We start from the raw sequence: 21,742 nt of genomic DNA, 5'->3' as shown, positions 1-21,742 counted from the left end.
TCCTCCTCCTCCTCCTCCTCTTCCTCCTGAGCTGGGACTTGGCCCAGCTTTCTGCGACTCAGCCCTGCCAGGAGGGCAGCCGAGCTGTCGGGGACCTTCGTGGTCACTCTGGCCGGCCACCCTTCGAGGCACCCTGACGCATCTGACAGGGAACCTTTCTCCCCTTGGCCGGTGTCAGACTCCCTGTCCCCACTCTGTGGGCTTAGGCAGGTCATTTAAGGCCCTAGTCCTCAGTTTCCTCATCTGCAGGTGGCCATAATTATAGTTCCCTTAACTGACCTTGAGGTGGGTGAAAGTCGTATCTAAAACGTGTTATTTTGTTTGTCATTCATCGGACTGGATGTGGCGTGCCAATTCCCCAGCGCTGGGGAGGGATGTTGAGTGCTGGACATTGAAAGGAGTAGTAAAAGGCCTGGGGGACGTCCCCACGGTGGGTGGGCAAGGGCCAACGGTGAATCAGTGACCTCCCCCCACCCCCCACCCCCCCCAGCCCACTGTCTGAACTGGGGCCCTTCCCCTTTGGCACTTACTGGTGCTGATTCAACGTTTGGGGGCGGTGGACTGAGGGAGAGGGACTGGGAGGGCCCAGCTCGCCCAGCGAAGAGGGTAATATGGGTGATCTTCCCATTTTACAGATGAGAAAACTGAGCCCAGGGAAAGCCTGGTCTCTGGCTGTGAGGGGACCCCAAGCCCAGACTGCAGGGGGTAGGAGTGAGTGGGAGAGGGGCTCCGTGTGTGTTTTGCGCAAAAGACACTGTGTTTTGCCCCTGATCTACTGTCCTGACCTTGATGTGTAAAGATCTTCCTTCCTGAGAGCATAGGCCTAAGTCATAATAATTCCTTTCCGGGGGGCAGGAGGAGAGGGGCTGTGGGGAACCCATAGGTCTCTCAAGCCTGAGTGTTTCCTGAAAATAGGAACTGATTTTTTTTTTTTTTTTTTTTTTTTTTTGAGCGGAGAAGCATGAGTAAGGCCCAAAGGGACAGGCCTGTGCTCCGCCCCCCTCCCTGCTGACTTCCTTCCCAGAGGCCTCTGGGGCCTTCCCTAGCCTTCCCTCGGGTGGGGGGTCTTCTCCCCCACCCTAGAGTTATGGAAGGGGGTCAGTGCCAAGCCCTGGGGCCTGGTGGGAGGGCCCTGGGATGGGGGGTGGGGTTCCCCAGGTTCCTGGGGGCTGCCTTTTAGCCCCGGGGCTAGCCACCAATGGGGTTCCAGCCAGCCCTCCCAGCTCTCCCCTGTGGCTGTCTTGACTCCTGGTCTCAAGAATGCAGAGGGCTGCTGGGGAGGGGAGGGGGGGGGCAGTTAATTGGAAACAGGAAAACATGGCATTCCTTTCCAGCGGGCCTGGGCTTGGAAAGCAGTGAGGGTCTGCCTTTTTCCCTGTCCTCGCCCCGCCGGGGAGAGGGGTGGGGGGCACAGTTATCTCGCTCTGCTCTCCTTTGGGTCTTCCCCTACCGGGCACCCTCTCAATGGAACCAAGTTACCTGAACTCCATCTGTGACCTCAACCTCTCCCCCCGCCCCCACCGCCTCCCCATCAGAATGATTTGCTCCCCACTTACTCCCACGGCCTGTCTGAGGATTGTCCCCCAGAGTTGGCTCCCTGGAGTAGGATGCTTCACTCCACAGGCGCATGGGAAATGTCTGGTTGAACGGTCCCCAAGGATTCCCTCCTCATTCCTTCTGCATCCTCCCCTGCCTGGGGGGTACCACCGTTAAGTTTCGTCCCCATTGACCGGAAGCCTTTGTGTCTCTCCTCGGTGACACGCAGGATCCCCCGACGACGGAGCGTTTTCGAAGACATTTCTAGCCTGGTGGCATTGAGCTTCATGGAAGAGGCTGTGTGTTGCTGGTGGGGCGGGATCCGGCCGGCCGGAGAGAGTGCTTTTGTTGCTTTAATCGTTCCCAGTGACACTTCCTGAGGGCCTACTGTGCACCAGGGATCCGGTCCAGGAGGAGGCTGGAGGCAAGCGTGGTCCCCAGGGCTGGGCTCGCTGCGTGCGATGTGAGTAATTCCGACTGGGTGGTCTGTGAAGGCTCCGAGGGGGAAGCGACTGCTTTTCTTTCTGTCTTTTTTATTTTATTGTCTTCCTAAGTGCTACGTGCACATGGGGGCAAGTTCAGAATACCAAACGTAGTCAGTCTTTCTCTCCTCCCTCCCCGGCACCCCGAGTCCCTCGCTCCCCGATCTTGATGTTCTGTGCACGCGCGTTTCTTATCCGTGTGGGCGCGTCTTTGAAGATATTGATTTTTACCTGCCGTCCCGTTGACCTGCACGGCACTTCATTTCCCTGGGGGACTCTTCCTGCGCGGGCGAGGGAGGGTTTCCTCCGTCTTTTTCTGGGCCCAGTGGTGTCGTGTGGTGTGGGTGAACCCTCGTTTCCTTGACACGGGTGTAGGAGCGGTTTTCAGCTCATAGGGCTGGACAGCACGTGGCCTCACCTCTTCCCGCCACTGGGTCCGGCTGTGGGGTAAACTTCTGGAAGCGGGATCGCTGGACCAGGAGTCTGCCATTTGTCACTTAGGAGGGGCTCCCCGGAGGTACCTTGGCGGCTGCCCTTGGAAGAAGTCGTTCCTTCCTGTCCCGTGCAGTTCATCCAACCAGCCTGCTCCGGTGTCTTTGCCTCTTGTGGCCTCCTTGCGTCTTCCTGTCCGCCCGTGGCCTGCGGACCGTGCTTGCCCCCTGGTGTGGAGGTCAAGAGCATGGGCTCTAGAAGCCAGTCTGTTGGCTGGAATCCTGGCTCCACACCTCTTGCTGGTTGAATGTCTGTAGACCGGGAGCTCGCTGGTTCTGGGCCTCTGTTTTCCCCTCTGCTAAATGGGCTCATCTCAATCTCAACCTGGGGAGGGTTGTTGTGAGGGCCTACCCTGTACAGGAAGCGTCGTCGGTCCTTGGTGATGTTATCTGCCCTTTTTGGCAGGTTTTTTTTTTTTTCCTGGGGCCGGGAATAGCCAGATTCTTGGCTGTGAGCCCCCTAATTGGCAGGCACGGGGCGGGGGGGGATGGGGGTGCCTTCTTTTCCACTTGATGATAGTGTGACCCGGGCCAAATGATCCCTTTTTCTGGGTCTCAGTTTCCTTATCTGTAAGGTGGGACCCCGATGGCCCCCTCGTAGGGACGGCTGGGAGGGCTAAATGAGGCAGCGCCCTCCCGCGCCGGGCGTCCCGGAGGCTTTCAGGAACCAGCCCCTGACGTGGCTGTTACTTCCACTGTCACCGCTGCTCTGCCGTGGGGCCCTTGCTGACTTCTGCACTCTGAAAGGTCGCCCTTGTCTTCCCCAAAGGCACATGGGGAACAATGTTGGCATTCTGAGCCGCGTCGGCAGCAGGGGGCGCATGGCAGGGCCGCTCTGGCATGAGGCCTGGCGGCGTCGACCCCGGGAGCGGGCCGGGCTTCCGCGGCCTGTGCCTCAGTTTCCCCAACGGAAAGGCTGGGAACGACAGGAGAGTCGCCCGCGGCCTGCTCCTGGGTGTTCGATGCTGAACACAATGCGGGACGCCTGGCGAGTGCTCAGAAAGTGTTAGAGGTGGGGCCTCTGGCGGAGCGTGCGACTCTTGATCTTGGGGCCGTGAGTTCGAGCCCCACACGGGGCACGGAGCCTACTTAAAAAAAAATGTTAGTGGCTGTGACGGTGATGGTGATGAGTGGTACGGCGCTCCGGGAGGCTCAATCGGTTGAGTGTCCAACTCCTGATTTCGGCTCAGGTCATGATCCCCGGGTGGTGGGATTTGAGCCCCGTGTTGGGCTCTGAGCTGCGTGTGGAGCCTGCTTAATATTCTCTCCCTGTCCCCCTCGCTTTGCCCCTCTTCCTCACTCGTGAGCTCTCTCTAAAATTAAAAACAACAACAAAAGTAGCAAAGTCTCCCATGAGATTGGATACCCAAGTCCATACTGCTTCCCCCCCCAAATCCTGGGCAATCAACTTTGGCATTTTATGATTTTTATTTTTTTAATATTGATTTATTTTGAGAGAGAGAGAGAGAGAGAGAGCGCGTGCGCTGGGGAGGGGCAGAGAGTGATGGGGACAGAGGATCCGAAGGGGGCTCTGTGATGAACTCACGAGCCATGAGATCATGACCTGAGCCAAAGTCGAATGCTGAACCGCCTGAGCCCCGCCCCGTCCCCCCATGTGCCCCAACGTTGCCATTTTATAAAATTTTTTTTTTTTTAACATTTATTTATTTTTGAGACAGAGAGAGACAGAGCATGAACGGGGAAGGGGCAGAGAGAGAGGGAGACACAGAATCTGAAACAGGCTGCAGGCTCTGAGCAGTCAGCACAGAGCCCGACGCGGGGCTCGAACTCACGGGCCGTGAGATCATGATCTGAGCCAAAGTCGGACGCTTAACCCACCGAGCCACCCAGGCGCCCTTAACGTTGCCATTTTAAATGGAAGGTCCTAGGCAGTCAAATACTGTTTGGGCCTCAGTTTCCTCATCTGCAACAGAACTTCGTGGGGTCTTTTGTGAGGCTTGAGTGAGTGAAATTGCGGAAAGGTTTTAAGACTGGTCCTTGCTTGAAGGCGTGCACAGCGAAGGTTCACTTGGCTTATTATTATGATTTAAAAACAGTTTTTTTTAATGTTTATTTTTGAGAGAAACAGAGACAGAGCGTGAGCAGGGGAGGGGCAGAGAGAGAGAGAGGGAGACACAGAATCCGAAGGAGGCTCCGGGCTCTGAGCTGTCTGCACGGAGCCCGACGCGGGGCTCGAACCCACAAACCGTGAGATCATGACGTGAGCCCGAGCTGGGCGACTGAGCCACCAAGGCGCCCCTATCATGGGGATTTTAAAGCATCTACCCAGAGTGGAGAGAATATCATACTGGACCCCCGTGTACCCGTCACCCCTCAACAGATCTTGGCCCCTCTCTTTTCTGTCTGTTACCCCACCCCCCTCCTCTGCACTTTCTGTTTTCTCTTTCGCTGGATCGGTTTAAGCAAATTCCAGGCGTTATATCATTTCAACAATATCACTACTGTTACTAACGGGTATGAGGATCTCTGTTTCACCGCCTGCAGGATCTGTCCTGTTCTGTGAGAGACGAGCCATGAAGCCCATTGCACAGATTGGGGAAACTGAGGCGGCAGGGAGTAGGCTCTGGCCGGGTTGGCTTTTCTCTGGTTTCCCTTCTTTGGGACTTCGGTGAGGTCCCTGTCTTGGCCTCCCCAGGCCCTGGACCCCGGGGGCTATTTCCGATTATACAGGCTTGGGATTTACACAGGCGTGGGCTTAGGGTCTGCTGTTCTGTGCGGAAATTGTCTCCGTAAAGGGCGAGTCGGAGAAGTTGAACCAGTTGGCGGGGGGGGGGGGGGGGGGGGGGGGGGGGGATGGACAGGATGACCCCAGAGGTGAGGGTAACTGGGTGGCTACGTGGGTTTGTATCCTCTCGTTGCCCCTGCTAACCTTTTTTTTTTTTTCTTTTTAATGTGTATTCATTTTTGAGAGAGAGAGAGGAGAGAGAGAGTGAGCGAGTGCCTGCTCAGACACGCACACCAATAGGGGAGGGCCAGAGAGAGGGGGACAGAAGATCAGAAGCAGGCTCTGTGCCGACAGCACGGAGCCCCGTGCGGGGCCCGAACTCACGAACCATGAGATCGTGACCCGAGCCGAAGTCGGACCCTTCCCCGACTGAGCGACCCAGGCGCCCCAGCCCCTTCCAACCTTGTGACCTGGGGGCAGGTTACTTCCCCTCCGTAATCCCAGGCTGGAGGAGCAGGGGCGCGGCGTTAATAAGACACGCTTCTTCCGAGAGCCTCTGCATCAGTTCTGTGAGTCCTGCGCGGAAAAGTGTCTTACAAGTGCCTGGCTCAGCATAAGCGCTCCGCGGAAGGCGGTGGTCGTTGTTACTGTTGCTGTCGTTAAGTGTTTCTGTGTGTAGTCGGAGAGGGGTGGCACCCAAAGCCCTTTCTAGGGTTAGGGGGTCAGAGGAAGGGTCCCTGGAGCCCCCAGCCAGGCTCAGCTGCCTCTGTCTCCTCCTCTTGCCCACTCCGTCCCTCTAGACTTCCCGCTTCCTAGTGCTTTTTGTAGTTGGAGGGGCTGGAGGGGGCGGCTGCTGACTTCTCAGTGACCGCCCCCTTCCCAGCCTATGTCCCCATTGCCCCGGCTGGCAGCCTGGGAAGCAGGGTGAGAGGGGAGGGTCTGTCTGCGGCTGCCGGATCCTCATGAATGACCCTTGGGGCCCTGCAGGGAGCCCTTCCTGCAGCTCCTGTCCAGAGTATGGGTGCTGCCTCTTACCCACCGTGGTGCTGGCAGGCAGATACCCACAGCTCCTGCCCCACGGGGCGGTTGTGACGTTTCACTGGACCGAAACGTCCTTCCGGTCTTCCGTAGGCCCTCACCCATTCTCGAAAAATAACCCCCCGACCCAGGCTGGGTGACGGGTGTGCTCAACCCTTTTACCCTCTCCTGCCAGGCTCTCGCCACACCGCCCTTACTCCTCCCCAGAATGTGCTCAGCGACCTGCCTCCCCACCCACGACACAACGCAGAGAGGGTCAGTGTGCCTCTTGATGAGGTCTTTGGCACACGTGACCACCTGGGTCGCCCCGTCAAGATCCAGAATGTTCTCACGACTGGCCAGAAAGTTCCCTCGTCCCCCTTCCCCGTCAACACCTGCTGGTCCTCGTCGGCTGAGGTCGAGCCGTGTTGCCTCTTCTCGAGTTTTACAGACGAGATGTGGTCCTGGGGGTCGAACGTCTCTGGCTTTGAGATTCATCTGTGTGGTGCTGTCAGGGAGGCCTTTCTTTGTCTCACCGAGCAGGAGTCCATGGGAAGGTTTTACCTCCTTTCTCTCAGCGGAGACAGACCCCTTCGCCCGTGAAGTCTCCGCCTCCTAACACCCCTCCCCTGGCTACCCTGCCTGGGCCCCCCAGTGCCCTAGTCTAAGGACACCCCCCAGCGCACTGGCTGACCCCACGTCGTCGCCCCTTTGGCATGTATCAGGTCTCCTGTGAGCTCTTCTTGAGGCCTGGCTTTATCACTAGACTCTAAACCGCAGAAGGAGACGGACAATGACTCTGTGTTTTCCTGGCACACAGTTGAGCCCTGATGTTTGTTGACTGGCCGGATGAACGATGGGCATATCCCAGGAGTGGAGCAAGGAGGGGTCCAGAGCCCATGTTTGAAATCCCCGTGCTGGTTCACGAACGGCGACCCACCTGCTTCCAGATCACCAGAAGTGTTTGTGAAAAATGCCATTCCCGGGGCGCCTGGGTGGCCCCGTCGGTTAAGCGCCAACCTCGGCTCAGGTCGTGATCTTGCGGTTCGTGGGCTCGAGCCCCGCATCGGACCCTGTGCTGACAGATCAGAGCCCGCAGCCTGCTTCATACACATAGAGTTATGTCTCCCGCTCCCTCTGCCACCCCCCCACTCACGCTCTGTGTGTGTGTGTGTGTGTGTGTGTGTGTGTGTGTGTCTTTCTCAAAAGTAAATAAACATTAAATTTTTTTTTTTTTACAAATGCCACTCCCAGGGTCCCAGCCCCGAGCAGTTGGTTTGCTCGGGAGACCGACCTCAGAGTTGTGGGGCCCAGCCTGCAGGCCCTCACCCACGAGAGGGAGCCATGTTTCTTCCAGCCACACTTGACCCTCATTCCATGAACATGGTCTATCCTGCCCTTGCTGCCTCCCCAGTACCCAGTCTGCTGGTCCCGCATGCTCTCCAGAGGGAGTGAATCCGGGCCTGCGGGCCAAGTCAGGACGCTGGCCGGGCCTTTGCCCCTTCCATGGCCCTGTTTTTTTCATGTAGACCTTTCGGAAGCAGGGGGTGGCATCTCCCTTTGTCACGGGGGCACACTGAGCTGACTTCTGGGCCTAAAGAGCCCCTCCCCGCCGGCCAGACTCTAGCAGAATTGGAGGTTTCATTTAACCCAGTTCATGATATAAGTCTGTTTTAAAATAAGTGAGTAGGGGCGCCTGGGTGGCTCAGTCGGTTAAGCATCTGACTTCGGCTCAGGTCGTGATCTCGCGGTCCATGAGTTCGAGCCCCGCATCGGGCTCTGTGCTGACAGCTCAGAGCCTGGAGCCTGTTTCAGATTCTGTGTCTCCCTCTCTCTGACCCTCCCCCGTTCATGCTCTGTCTCTCCCTGTCTCAAAAATAAATAAAACGTTAAAAAGAATTAAAAAAAAAATAAATGAGTAGGAAAATAAAAATACGTATACACGCACGTATGACCATATATATTATGTGGCGATTTAATTTTAAAGTTAACATAATAGAAATAAAACAAGCGTTTATGTTATATATAAACATACACAACACATATTTGTATATGGATATAAAATTCTTGCCCCCCCACCCCCCACTCTCCAGGCAACCTCCTCATGTATTTCCCGCAGATCTTTTTTTTTTTTTTTTTTTTTTAATGTTTATTTACTTTTGAGAGAGACAGAGACAGTGGGTTAGGGGCAGAGAGAGGGGGAGACACAGAATCAGAAGCAGGCTCCAGGCTCGGAGCTGTCAGCACAGAGCCCGACCGCGGGGCTCGAACCCACGAACCGTGAGATCGTGACCTGAGCCGAAGTCAGACGCTTAAGCGACAGAGCCACCCAGGCACCTTTCCTGAGGATCTTTTGTGTTCTCCTGTGCCCTGGCAAACTGCTTTGGGTGGTGGATTTTTACTTCGTGCAGGGGATCCTGATGTATGTCTCCTCGTGTTTCTTTTTCGCCCAGCTCCCTGCGTTCGGGCGGCCCTCTCATGTCGCTATTTGTCCATCAGTCCTGTTGCTTCTCCTGCTGCGGTGCGCTCCATCCGGGGCAGTCATAGTGGTTTTTAAGAAAAAAAACAAAACAAAAAAGAAAACCCAGGGTCAGACCCCCAAGTGGTCACCACCTTCCTCTCCCAGGAGTGAAGTGACTGGTACAAGGTCACCAAGCTCGCTGCTGGCCGAGCAGAGGTCTGAATCCAGGTACATCCCACTGGTTAATTCAAACCCACGCAGTGGGCCTCCTGTGGCAGTGGGCCTCCTGTGCACCCGGCCTCAGAGCTCTGCCCTCAGGGACAGGCGAGGGAAGGAAGCCAGAAACACACTCATCCTCCCTGCCTGGTGAGATCCTTATCTCGGGGGTACCCGCTGAGCTGGTGGAGGTCTGGAGGAGGTATTGCCTCTGGAGTCTGTTGGGGCGTCAGGCCAGGCTTCCCGGGGGAGGGGGTTTCTGGGGGCAGGCTTTGGGCTCAAGGCCATTCCCGGCAGAGAAGGCACAGTGGTTGGTACGTGTGTGGATGTGTTGTGCCAGGGTCATCGGCCTGAGCAACTGGGTATGTGCCGGTCCCCTCTCGAGACGGGTAGGGCGTCCTTCGGGGACGGTGGATAGATGCCGAGGGGAGACAGATGTAGGGTGGGTGGCTGAACTGTCGGGGTCACGAGCGACACTGAGCGGTAACTGACACTCAGCGCTGAGCCCCAGGGGGTGAGGACAGTTCCCCAGGGACAGGACAGGCGAGAGCCTCGAGAATCGGCCCCGACATCAGGCATGGTCAGCATCTCAGGAGCAAAGGGAGGGAGTTTCCAGAAAGGTCTTAGCTTCAATGGACTTGAAGGGGGACTTGGCGGGTTTGATGGGTGGGTAGGGCTGGGAGCCCCACTGGAATGTGAGACGATGGGATCATGGAAGGAAGGAAGGAAGGGAGGAAGGGAGGGAGGGAGGAAGGGAGGAAGGGAGGGAGGGAGGAAGGGAGGAAGGGAGGAAGGGAGGAAGGGAGGGAGGGAGGGAGGGAGGAAGGGAGGGAGGGAGGGAGGAAGGAAGGCAGGAAGGGAGGGAGGGAGGGAGGGAGGGAGGGGGAAAAGAAGGAAGACAGCTCTTGGCAGCCAGAGGTTAAAAAAAAATAATAAGCTCTTACTACACTCTTTGGCTCCCTAGTGCCTGCCTACAGGTAGGCCTGCCGTCACCTCCTCCGACAAAACCCGACTGTCCGTGACCTTTCGCCTTGCCTTCTCTGTTCCTGCCTCCCCACCTTTACCCTACAGCTCCTTCCTGTCTCCGGCAGGCCTCCGCTTGAATACCCCCTCCTCCAGGAAGCCTTCCCCGACAACCCTGTCCTACTTCCTTCACTCCACCGGGCTCGTGTCCTTGTTAGGATTTACCCCCAGGACCTGACTTAACGAGGAGGCTGTAATCGGTATTTCTTGAACCAGCAAGGGCTGCGTGACCTTTTCGTGGATTGCGAGACGAACGCTACAGTGGTTCGGTTTTTTAGGATCTGAGCAGGCTGGGGGGGGGCCCAGGAGAGAAGAGGAAAGGAGCGAAGGAAGATTCTAGAAGAGCAGGAGGGGTTGGTACCGGGTTGGGCTCAGGAGTGAGGTTTCCTCGCAGGTTGGGAGGCGGGTGTGAGGGCAGAAGGAAGGTGTCCGTGAGGTTGGGACGGAGTTTGGCGGGGACCGCGTGGGGCTGCTTGGGGACAGGAGGAGAGGGAGGCCTGGGGCGGGGCACAGGGTGGCTGTCGTGTTGCCAGCTGGTGGGGGAGGGCGAGCTTTGGCAGCCCTGTCCAGCCTGCCTGGAAAGGTCGCCTTTTATTTCTTTGGGGCTGAGGTCTTACGCGCATGTGGGAGAAAAAGGTTTACTTTAGGTCCTTTTGGGAACCTGCTCAGAGGCCACAGACCTTGCCCCAGAGAACCATACGCCGGGCTCTGCGTCCCAGCATTTGGCGAGGGATTTCTGGGGCGGTCGTGGGTCCTGTTACGAGCTTTACGCAGACTGTGACTGTAGTGACAGCCGACACGGTCCCCGGTGCCCGTCTAGGCTCTTTACAAGCTCTTTACAAGCTCGTTCCGCAGAAAGCATTTCGGAGGTGGATGCCTGAGCATCCCCGTTTTACAGATGAGGAAACAGGAGGCACAGAGCAGTCAAGTCACTTGCCCAGAGTCACACAGCCGCTAAATGGCAGAGTGGGGATTCTCCCCGCACTCCCCCCCACCCCCCACCATGGTCTGGCTCCCACGGCCCAGGTTTTCAGCCGTGAACCCTGCTGCTTCCTGCTTACGGGGTCCAAGACGAGCAAGCCCACGGTCCCGGAAGCGGCCCTCCACCCCCACACCCCTACTCCCTTACCCCGGTTTGCCCTGGGATCCAGCTTGGGCCTTCGCTGAGCGATTGGAGGCTCCGGCTCGGCAGGGCACCGTACCTCCCTCCCTCTTTCCCTTTTTACCCAGTGTTGTGTCTTCATTAACATAACCGAGGAGGCCGCCCCAGCTTCCTCCAGACGGCGGATGTGTTTGGGAGCCGAGAGCTGAAATGAGTCAGCCTGCGGGGGGGGGGGGGGGGGGGGGGTGTCAGGACTCCAGACAGGCGGAGCTGGCTTGGAGCCACCTGTGGAGCTCGGAGCCAGGGTCCCCTCCTCCCCCCCCCCCACCGCAGCCCTCTCAGCCTCAGTTTCCCCATCCGTGAACGAGGGGGAACCGGAGGCCTTCGCCTTGGAGGCTAGGTGACGTCACATGTCAACTGAAGCACCTTGGAGGTGTCTGGAAATTCAGAACGCGAACACCCCCGGCCAGGCGGCCGGCTCCCCGTCCCCCCTCCCCGCACAGGCTGAAGTTTCTGGAAGCAGACATTTCTGCTGCTGCATGGATCTGCGGCTGTTGACGCGGAAGAGAGGGACCCTGAAGGACAGTCACTGCGTGCGGGCCGGCTGTGCCCCTGAGTGCAGGGAAAAAGGAGGAGGGTGGTTTTTAGAGCCCTTTGGAGGTTGGAATTGGAGACACGGGGTCATAGATCTGAAATAGCCTCCTGGTGGGACTGGAGTCTCCTTGAGATCACACGTTGTCAGATGGCGCATAATAAGTGCGTGGTGAACGCTAGGTGCTCTCACTGTGTCTGTGGTTGCTATTTTTTTTTTAAATTCTTTAATGTTTATTTTTTTTTGAGGAGGGGGGAAGGGGCAGAAAGAGAGAGAGGGCAGGCTCCGAAGCAGGCTCCAGGCTCCGAGCTGTCAGCACAGAGCCCGTCGCGGGGCTCGAACTCACAAACGGGGAGATCGTGACCTGAGCCGGTGTCGGACTGAGCCCCGCCCCCGCCAGGCGCCCCTCTTGTTCTTATTATCGCTAAGCAGCCTTTAGCCTGTACCTGCCGGTGCAGACGGGTTGGGCTGTGCTGTATAGATCAACAGTTTCTCAAACCTGAATGGCGAGTTCAAAGTCGGGAGGCCCGGGGCAGGTGCATTTGTGACCCTCTGCCCCGGTGAGGCCGCTGCTGCTTTGGGGTGGGGGTGGGGGGGCACGCACTTGAGTAACACGGTGTAGAGTGGGTGTCAGACTGTTTCTGAGTTATTTCCAGGGCCCTGCGAGTGGAATGGAGGCTCGGGGCGCCGAGGCTAGAACAAGATTCCTTAACCTCTTTGCTTTGGGGGTTGCCCATTTGAGGGCGGGTGGGTACGAATGATTACACAAGGAAGAAAGACGAAAGGCTTGTAACACTGGGGTCGCCTTTGCGCTGCCCCCCACCCTGCCTTAATTCCCTCGCCACAAGGGACCCGATGAGGATTTGGGGGCTCATTCAGCGGCTCTTTTCCACGTGTACGTTTTCTCTGTTTGGTCGCACGTACTATGTGGGTTCTTCTGTACCTTACTTTTTTTTTTTTTTTAATTTTTAACGTTTTATTTATTTTTGAGACAGGGAGAGACAGAGCATGAACAGGGGAGGGTCAGAGAGAGGGAGACACAGAATCTGAAACAGGCTCCAGGCTCTGAGCGGTCAGCACAGAGCCCGACGCGGGGCTCAAACTCACAGACTGCGAGATCGTGACCTGAGCTGAAGTCGGACGCTTAACCGACTGAGCCACCCAGGTGCCCCTTCTGTACCTTACTTTTATCTATTTACCCAGACCTTTTTTGTCCAATTGAGATGCGGTCGACACATGATGTCATACGAACGTCATCATACACGAGTACGACTCGGTGATTTGACGTTCTGTGCATTGCAAGATGTCCATCGCGGGAAGTGTAGTCACTGTACGAAGTTACTATAATATTATTCACCGGATTCCCTGTGTCGTACTTTTCATCCCTGTGACTTTTTAATTTTGTTTTATTTTTAAAAATTTTTCTTTCCTTTGGTTTATGTATTTTTGAGAGACAGAGAGAGAGAGAGCACGAGCAGGGGAGGGGCAGAGAGAGAGGGAGACACAGAATCCGAAGCAGGCTCCGGGCTCCGAGCTGTCAGCACAGGGCCCGACGCGGGGCTCGAACTCACAAACCGCGAGATCACGACCCGAGCCGAAGTCGGACGCTCAACTGACTGAGCCACCCAGGCGCCCCTATTTTATTTTATTTTTAAAAAATGTTTATTCAGAGAGAGAGAGAGAGAGAGCATGCGTGCAAGAGTGGGGGAGGGGCAGAGCGGGGCGGGGGGGGGGGGGGGGGGGAGAGAATCCCAAGCAGGCGCTGAGCTGTCAGCGCAGAGCCTGCTGCGGAGCCCAATCTAACAAACCGTGAGATCGTGACCTGAGCCGAAACCAAGAGGCTGATGCCCAACCGATGCCGCTAGATTAAATGAGCATTTTAGCAACTCCCCTTCTCTCCGTTATTCGCTGAATCTCACCATCTCTTGGTTGCTCTGGACTTTCCGTCCCGCATCTTTGGGGTTTGGGCTTCGGTTCTTAATAAGGTGGGAGCCATGGGAGGCTTTTGAGCTGGGGAGTGACCGACCTAACATTTTTGTATCCACACCTCCCGTCACTTGTGTAAGAGCGTTTCTGGCGGCCAGATTCCTAGAAGAGGAATTGCTAAGGCAGGAGGAAGCGTGCATTTAGGTTTGGGTGAGCCCTGCCAGATTGCATTCCAGAAAGGCTTTACCCACTCTCACCCCTTGCAGACAGCCGCCAGGATTGAGTGGCTTGCTCGGTGCCAGGCCCATGCCGGACCCTGGGGACACTGGTGACAAACGGCCCCGGTCCTGCTGCTTACGTGATTCTCGGTCCTCGAGTCCCAGGGCAAGCTTCTGGAGCTGCCTCTGAGCGCCAAGGAAGGAGAAGCTTTCACAGGAACCGAAAAAGGAGAGGGGAGAGGATATTCTAGATCGGGGAGGGGGTCTGGCACGTCCCGGGTGGCGTTAGGGCTAGCTGGATCAGGAGACCCACGGTATCGGTCTGGGGCCCCCCGTGTGCGGGCGCCCCATCAGTGTGGGGCACTTTGGGGTGCACCTGAGGACTAAAATAATAGTACCTCCCTTATGGGGCTTTGTCGGGAGAATTTCACAGGAAGGCAGAGAGCATACGGATTATTGTTACTAGATTATCACCAGGGTAAGCCGGGGGGAATCCGCGTCAGAGCGGGGCGACCCGAGGGGCTTGACCCAAGCTTTGGGCAACGTTTAAGGCCCGGGGCTCGAACCCACGAACCGCGAGCTCATGACCTGAGCCCAAGTCGGACGCTTAACTGACTGAGCCACCCAGCAGGAGAGCTGCATTTTGGAGCACGCCCTCCCCCGCCGCCCCTTCCAAGGGCTTTGAAGGAAGGATCGAGACCTGTGCGTCTCACGCCCCGTTTGGCATCTTCCGGCACGCTGCTAGATTCCATTTGCTACTTCCGTCCTCTGTTCGTCGCTCGACGGCTCTGATGAACCGCCGGGTCAGGCCTCGACGGGGTCTGCGGGCGAGGAAGCCGCCGGGTAGGGGGCGGCACGAGTGGGCGGCGAGGCTTCTGGAAACCGGCTCTCCGAAAGCCGCGAGCCTGAAGTCTGTGTTGGGGCCAGCTGCAGAGTGGTGGGAGCGGGGAGAGGGAGAGAGGCCAGGCCCCGAAGATGGCAGGTAGAGGGAGGAAGGGCGGGCACGCGGGGCAGGGGTGCGGGAGCGTCTTCCCTCTCCCCTTGGTCTCTGGCACTTTGTGAACTCCCCACCGCCTTGCCTGCCGGGCACCCCAGATTTCATGTGTCCACCGCCGAGCTCCCCACACCCAAACCAAGCCCCTGTCATCTTTTTTTTTTTTTTAAGTTTATCTATTTTTGAGAGAGAAAGAGAGAGAGAGAGAGCACAAGCAGGTGAGGGGCAGAGAGAAGGAGAGACGGAATCCCAGGCGGGCTCCACACTGTCAGCACAGAGCCCCATGTGGGGCTCGAACTCACGAACTGTGAGATCATGACCCGAGCCCAGATCAAGAGTCCGATGCTTACTTAACTGACTGAGCCCCCAGGCACCCGACACATACGGCTTTTACAGCAGTGCCTGATCCGTCAAGCACAACGCGAGCGTAGCATCAGCTGTGCGCGTAAATGATGATAAAATTGGCCATTTTCACCTTTTTTTATGTGTACACTTCGGTGGGACCAAGTACCTTCACAGCGTTGTGCGATTATCACCTCGGTCCGTTTCTAGAACGTTCCCATCTTTCCAAACAGAAACTCCGTGCCCATCCAATGGTCCGTTTTCAGAACATTCTCATCATTCCAAACAGAAAGTGCGTGCCCATTCAACGGTCCGTTTCTAGAACGTTCCCATCATTCCAAACAGAAAGTCCGTGCCCATTCAACGGTCTGTTTCTAGAACATTCTCATCATTCCAAACAGAAACTCTGTGCCCATCCACTGGTCCGTTTCTAGAACATTCCCATCATTCTAAACAGAAAGTCTGTGCCTATTCAACAGTCTGTTTCCAGAACATGCTCATCATTCCAAACAGAAACTCTGTGCCCATACAATGGTCCGTTTCTAGAACGTTCTCATCATTCCAAACAGAAACTCCGTGCCCATCCACTGGTCCGTTTCTAGAACGTTCTCATCATTCCAAACAGAAACTCCGTGCCCATTCAACGGTCCATTTCTAGAACGTTCCCATCATTCCAAACAGAAAGTGCATGGGGCGCCTGGGTGGCTTGGTCGGTTAAGCGTCCGACTTCGGCTCAGGTCATGATCTCACGGTCCGTGGGTTCGAGCCCCGCGTCGGGCTCTGTGCTGACAGCTCAGAGCCTGGAGCCTGTTTCAGATTCTGTGTCTCCCTCTCTCTGTGACCCTCCCCCGTTCATGCTCTCTCTCTGTCTCAAAAATAAATAAACGTTAAAAAAAAAAAAAATTAAAAAAAAAAAAAAAGAAAGTGCGTGCCCATCCAACGGTCCGTTTCTAGAACATTCCCATCCCATCATTCCAAACAGAAAGTCCATGCCCATCCAATGGTCCGTTTCTAGAACATTCCCATCATTCCAAACAGAAAGTCCATGCCCATTCAACGTCCGTTTCTAGAACTTTCCCATCATTCCAAACAGAAACTCTGTGCCCATCCACTGGTCCGTTTCTAGAACGTTCCCATCATTCCAAACAGAAAGTCTGTGCCCATACAATGGTCCGTTTCTAGAACATTCCCATCATTCCAAACAGAAAGTCCGTGCCCATTCAATGGTCCGTTTCTAGAATGTTCCCGTCATTCCAAACAGAAAGTCCGTGCCCATCCAACGGTCCGTTTCTAGAACGTTCCCATCATTCCAAACAGAAACTCCGTGCCCATGCAACAGTCACTCGCTGCTCCTGGTAACCTCTGATCTACTTCTCTGTCTCTACCAACTTACCTATTGTAGGTGCCTCATATGAGTGAAATCGTACAATCTTTGTCCTTTCGTGGTCTGGGGTATTTTACTGCGCGTGATGTTTTCAAGGTTCGTCAGTACTGTAGCGTGGATCAGAATTTCATGGTCTCCTAAGGCTGAGTAATGCTCCATAGCGCGGGCAGAGCACATTTTGTTTATCCTTTCTTCTCTTGATGGGCACTCGGCTTGTTTCTACCTTTTGGTGGTTATTATATACTCTCTGGTCCCTGACTTTCCACGTAGCCACTGACTACTCACCATCACTCCCTGTGCTTCAGCCGCACTGGCTTCCTTCCTCAAATCAGATACGTGGTCACCTCAGGACCTTTGTACTTGCTTGTCCTCCTGCTCTATGGCTCCCTCCCCTCCTCTCCCACGCCTGCCTTTATCACCCTATTTGTTTTTGTTTCTTGTTTTGGTGCCGAAACCCGGGAGCGAACCAGGGATTATCACCCTACTTAAAATCGGACAAAACCCCTTGTCCTCTCTCTCTCTGCTTTTCCTCCATATCACTTAGCAACTTCTGACGTCCCATCTATGTTACATTTATATCGATTTTTTTATATATCCATATTTTATATTTGCAAATATCTTCAATATTCACACATAACGCTATGCATAATAGCATTTCTAATTGGACATGTCCGAATACAATTTATAATGCATGTTAGGTTTTTATCTAATAGAAATTAAATACAGGGAAGTTAAATATTTGCAGAGATTTGGTATAATACATCACATTGCTGTTCTTTCTGCCTCCGTCCCTATCGTCGTCCAAAGGGTACGCTTTGGGGCACTTGGGTGGCTTAGTCGGGTAGGCATCTGACTCTTGATCCCAGTTCAGGTCTTGATCTCAGGGTCATGAAGTTCAAGCTCTGCATGGAGCCTACTTAAAAAAAAAAAAAAAAGAGCGTAAGCTTTGAGCAAACAAGGATCTTCGTTTTGTTCACGGCTGTCCCTCCAGCTTCTAGAACAGAGTCCCGCATGCACGGGTCTCAGTCCTTAATTGCCGAATGGATGAACACTTTGTGAACCGGGAACTTGGGAGGGTGTGAATGAGCTGAAAGAAAGTGTACTGGGGGGGCGCCTGGGTGGCGCAGTCGGTTAAGCATCCGACTTCAGCCAGGTCACGATCTCGCGGTCCGTGAGTTCGAGCCCCGCGTCAGGCTCTGGGCTGATGGCTCGGAGCCTGGAGCCTGTCTCCAATTCTGTGTCTCCCTCTCTCTCTGCCCCTCCCCCATTCATGCTCTGTCTCTCTCTGTCCCAAAAATAAAATAAGAAAAAAACGTTGGAAAAAAAAAAAAAAAAAAAAGAAAGTGTACTGGGTGGGGATTGGGTGGGGGGGGGGGGAGGGACATGAGGACCTGGCTGGCAGAGTAAGCGGGGTCACTGCTCGGGGGTTGGATCTGGACCTCAAACCTGGTACCCTCACCCATTTGCGGGGCGACCTCAGGCCAGTGATGCTCCCTCTCTGAGCCTCCTTGCCTCTTGTGTGAAAGGGGGAAATAGTAGCCGCTCGTCCATTTATTAGCAGGTGTTTCCTATGTACCTACCATGTACCAGGTACTGTCCTTGCCCTCACTGAGTTTCTGTGCGAGGCTCCCATCTCTAGGGGCTCATGTCCAAACTGAGCATTTAAACGCCCACCCGGCAGGCGTGCGGTGACCCGCGGTTCCCGTCGTCAGGCTAGCGGCTCTGGGTTTCGGCTCTGCGTGGTGTCGTCGGGAAGGCCAGTACCTTGTGTGCGGTAATGGTGATGTGTAAGCTGAGGCCCTCCTCCTGGGTGGGGTATTGGGCTGGGGGTGCAGGCTGAGCCTCGATCACGTTGCTGGCATTTCTTTTCACGATACGAACTTGACAACGGCTGAGGACGTTTCGTGGGCGCTGAATCTCTGGCCCCGGCTGCCGGCCCTGATGCTTCGAGGTGGGACGTTCTCAGTTGGGCACACGCCTCTTGTGCCCCCCTCCTCTCTTCCCTTCCTGGAACTTCTGCGAAAGGTCCTTCATTCGAGCCGGCTGCCCAGTGGACCAGTTTGGGGGGTGTGCGAGTCAGCGCGGGTCAGGCCAGCTGCTGCGACAAATAAGTCCTTTCTTCTCAGTGGCTCGATAGGATAAAAATTTTTTTTTCTTGCCCGTGTCATAGACCAGTGAGGGTGTTTCTGGTGGGGCAGCCTCATGGGAGGGATTGAGGAACCAGACTCCTCCCCTCTTTTGGCTCTGTCCTCCCCTAAGCTGCAAGGCATGCTGGGAAATGTAGTCCCACACTGTGCCTACGGGGAAAAGAGAATGGCTCGGGGAGAACACACGACAGCCTTCGCCACAGTGGACGTGTATTCATAGATGCCGGCACGGCCGGTGGACTGGATGGCAGGGACTCAGTACTAGGGGCCACGGTGTGTGGATTAGCTATTTTACTTGAACTGTTTAGGCAGCTTCTAGACTCCTGAGAAGACCACCTCAACGACCCACAGATCCCAACCGCAGTTTGAGAAGGCAGTACCGAAGGTTAACACGCTTAGAGCAAAATCCACAGGCCGCCCTTGCCTCTTCCCCACCCCACTGTCTCTCCGACATGATTTCTAACGCCCTGTGCCCACCAAACAATGATCTGGTTGTTCCTTGGGGCCAATCAGGCACTTTCCCGCCTCAGGGCCTTTGCACCCACTGTTCCCTCAGCCTGGGATGCTTTTTACCCCCCGCGATGTATTTGCATGGCTCTCTCCTTACTTCATTCCAACTTCTGCTTCAGTGTCACCTCTACCAAGTGCCCTATTTTATTTGTGTTTTAAAGTGTATTCTGAGAGGCAGAGCGCAAGCGAGGGGTGGGCAGAGAGAAGGGGACGGAGGACCTGAAGCGGGGCTCAAACGCTTGAACCGTGCGATCGTGACCTGAGCCGAAGCCGGACGGCTAACTGCCTGAGCCACCCAGGCGCCCCTCGAGGACCCTATTTGAAAATCGAAACCTCTCTCCTTTATTATGATCTCCTCCTAGCCTTTTACCACTAGGTGATACCACATTATGGACCAACTTGTTCACTGATTAATGTATGACGGGCGTCTTTACTGAGGGGTCTCCCAGGGCCTGGGGCACAGTAGGTACTCACTAAATATGATTTCGGTTTTTTTTTTCTCTGTGCCCAGTGGGAAAGCACGGGGTGTTGTATCGGAAGGGCAAGGCGGGGGTCCACCAGGAGGCAGAAAAACTGGAGCCTGGAGGGGCGCCTGGGTGGCTCAGTCCGTTGACCGTCCGACTCTTGGTTTCAGCTCAGGTCGTGATCTCGCGGTTTGTGAGATCGAGCCCCGTGTCGAGCTCTGGGCCTGACAGCATGGAGCCTGCTTGGGATTCTGTCTCTGCCTCTCTCTCTCTCTCTCTCTCAAAATAAACATTAAAAAAAATAGTAATAAACCCCAAATTAAACTGGAGCCTGGAAAGCCCTTCCCAGGAGCTCTGTGGAAAAAGAATCGCTTGTGAACACTGTGGTTATTCCTGCCTTCCTCCTTAATACTGGACCGAGACCTCACCTCTCACGAACTTAACCTCCTGAGGCACCGCAGAGAGCAGGTGGTGATGGATGGGGGCGGGGGGTCTCCTGGGGGGGGGGGGGGTGCCCTCTGGTCCCATCCCTCAAGGGGGCTGGTTGTGTTTTTTGTTTTTTTTTTTATTTTAATTTTTATTTTGAGGGGCGCCTGGGTGGCTCGGTCGGTTGGGCATCCGACTTCGGCTCAGGTCATGATCTCACAGTCCGTGAGTTCGAGCCCCGCATCGGGCTCTGTGCTCAGAGCCTGCAGCCTGTTTCAGATTCTGTGTCTCCCTCTCTTTCTGACCCTCCCCCGTTCATGCTCTGTCTCAAAAATAAATAAACGTAAAAAAAAAAAAATTAAAAAAAAATTTTTTTATTTTGAGAGAGAGAGCAGGGGAGGGGCAGAGAGAGAGGGAGAGAAAATCCCAGCCAGGCTCCGTGCTGTCACTGCAGAGCCCGATGTGGGGCTTGATCTCATGAGCCGTGAGATCATGGCCCGAGCTGAAATCAAGAGTCGGACGCTTCACCGACGGAGCCACCCCGGCGCCCCGAAGTAGAGATGTTTCTGTGTTTTGTTTCGTGGAACTCCACAGGTATTTACGCTTCCGAAATTGGCATCGTGCGCTTAGGAAACGCTACAAACCTAGCACATTTCACAGTCCTCTGTGGTTTCTGTGTCCTCTTGCCCATTTTTGGCTTGGCCGGGTTGGAGGGAGAAGCTGGAGGGAGAAATTGAGGCCAGAACTTGGCGTCCACCCGCGTGGCTCCCCTGCCCAGCCCAGGATGGTCCGGGGGGACCCACTGCATCATGCGGGGGTCCCTGGGAACACAACCAGGACTGGGGGCGGGGGTCCTGGTCGTGTCATTCTTCGTCAGGCCTGTGTGTTTGTGAGGTTCGGGGGGCCGTGCTGAGAGGAAATGCCCGGAACGTGCAGGTTGGGATGGAGAGTCAGGTGGGGGGGGCTGGGGGGCGCGAGGCCGGGCCACGTGACCCGTTTCCTTTTCGTGTTTTGGGTTTTTTTTCTCGCTTAAAATTTTAAACAGCCTCGGGGCGCCTGGGTGGCGCAGTCGGTTGGGCGTCCAACTTCAGCCAGGTCACGATCTCGCGGTCCGTGAGTTCGAGCCCCGCGTCAGGCTCTGGGCTGATGGCTCAGAGCCTGGAGCCTGTTTCCGATTCTGTGTCTCCCTCTCTCTCTGCCCCTCCCCCGTTCATGCTCTGTCTCTCTCTGTCCCAAAAAAAATAAATAAATGTTGAAAAAAAAAAAAAAATTAAAAAAAAAAAAATTTTTAAACAGCCTCTATTGACACATAATTCGCATACCGTAGAATTCATCCACTTTAACGTGTACAGGGGTGCCTGGCTGGCTCAGTCAGCGGAGCACCTGACTCTAGGTCTCAGGGTTGCAAGCTCAAGTCCCACAATGGGTGTGGAGGGGAATAAAAAAAATTTTTTTTAAAAATTTTTTTTTTTTAATGTTTATTTATTTTAGAGACAGAACATGAACAGGGGAGGGGCAGAGAGAGAGGGAGACACAGAATCGGAAGCAGGCTTCAGGCTCGGAGCCATCAGCCCAGAGCCCGACGCGGGGCTCGAACTCACGGACCACGAGATCGTGACCTGAGCTGAAGTCAGACGCTTAACCGACTGAGCCACCCAGGCGCCCCTTAATGTTTGTTTATTTTGAGCGAGAGACAGGGTGCGAGCGGGGGAGGGGCAGAGAGAG

The 21,742-nt window shown here is 55.3% G+C and overlaps 1 protein-coding gene across 1 annotated transcript in view; it reads left to right on the top strand.

Moving 5' to 3' along the window:
- The first annotated feature begins 1,345 nt into the window (after positions 1-1,345).
- BICRA (BRD4 interacting chromatin remodeling complex associated protein) overlaps positions 1,346-21,742 on the top strand; it is a 79,059-nt gene continuing 58,662 nt past the window's right edge. The window contains 1 exon segment of the mRNA XM_042920943.1: positions 1,346-1,999. The gene's annotated coding sequence lies outside the window, so the exon portion shown is untranslated.

The sequence above is a fragment of the Panthera leo genome, chromosome E2, assembly GCF_018350215.1.
Source record: "Panthera leo isolate Ple1 chromosome E2, P.leo_Ple1_pat1.1, whole genome shotgun sequence".
Classification (NCBI taxonomy): Eukaryota; Metazoa; Chordata; class Mammalia; order Carnivora; family Felidae; genus Panthera; species Panthera leo.
This window is presented reverse-complemented; position numbering and strand designations above follow the sequence as displayed.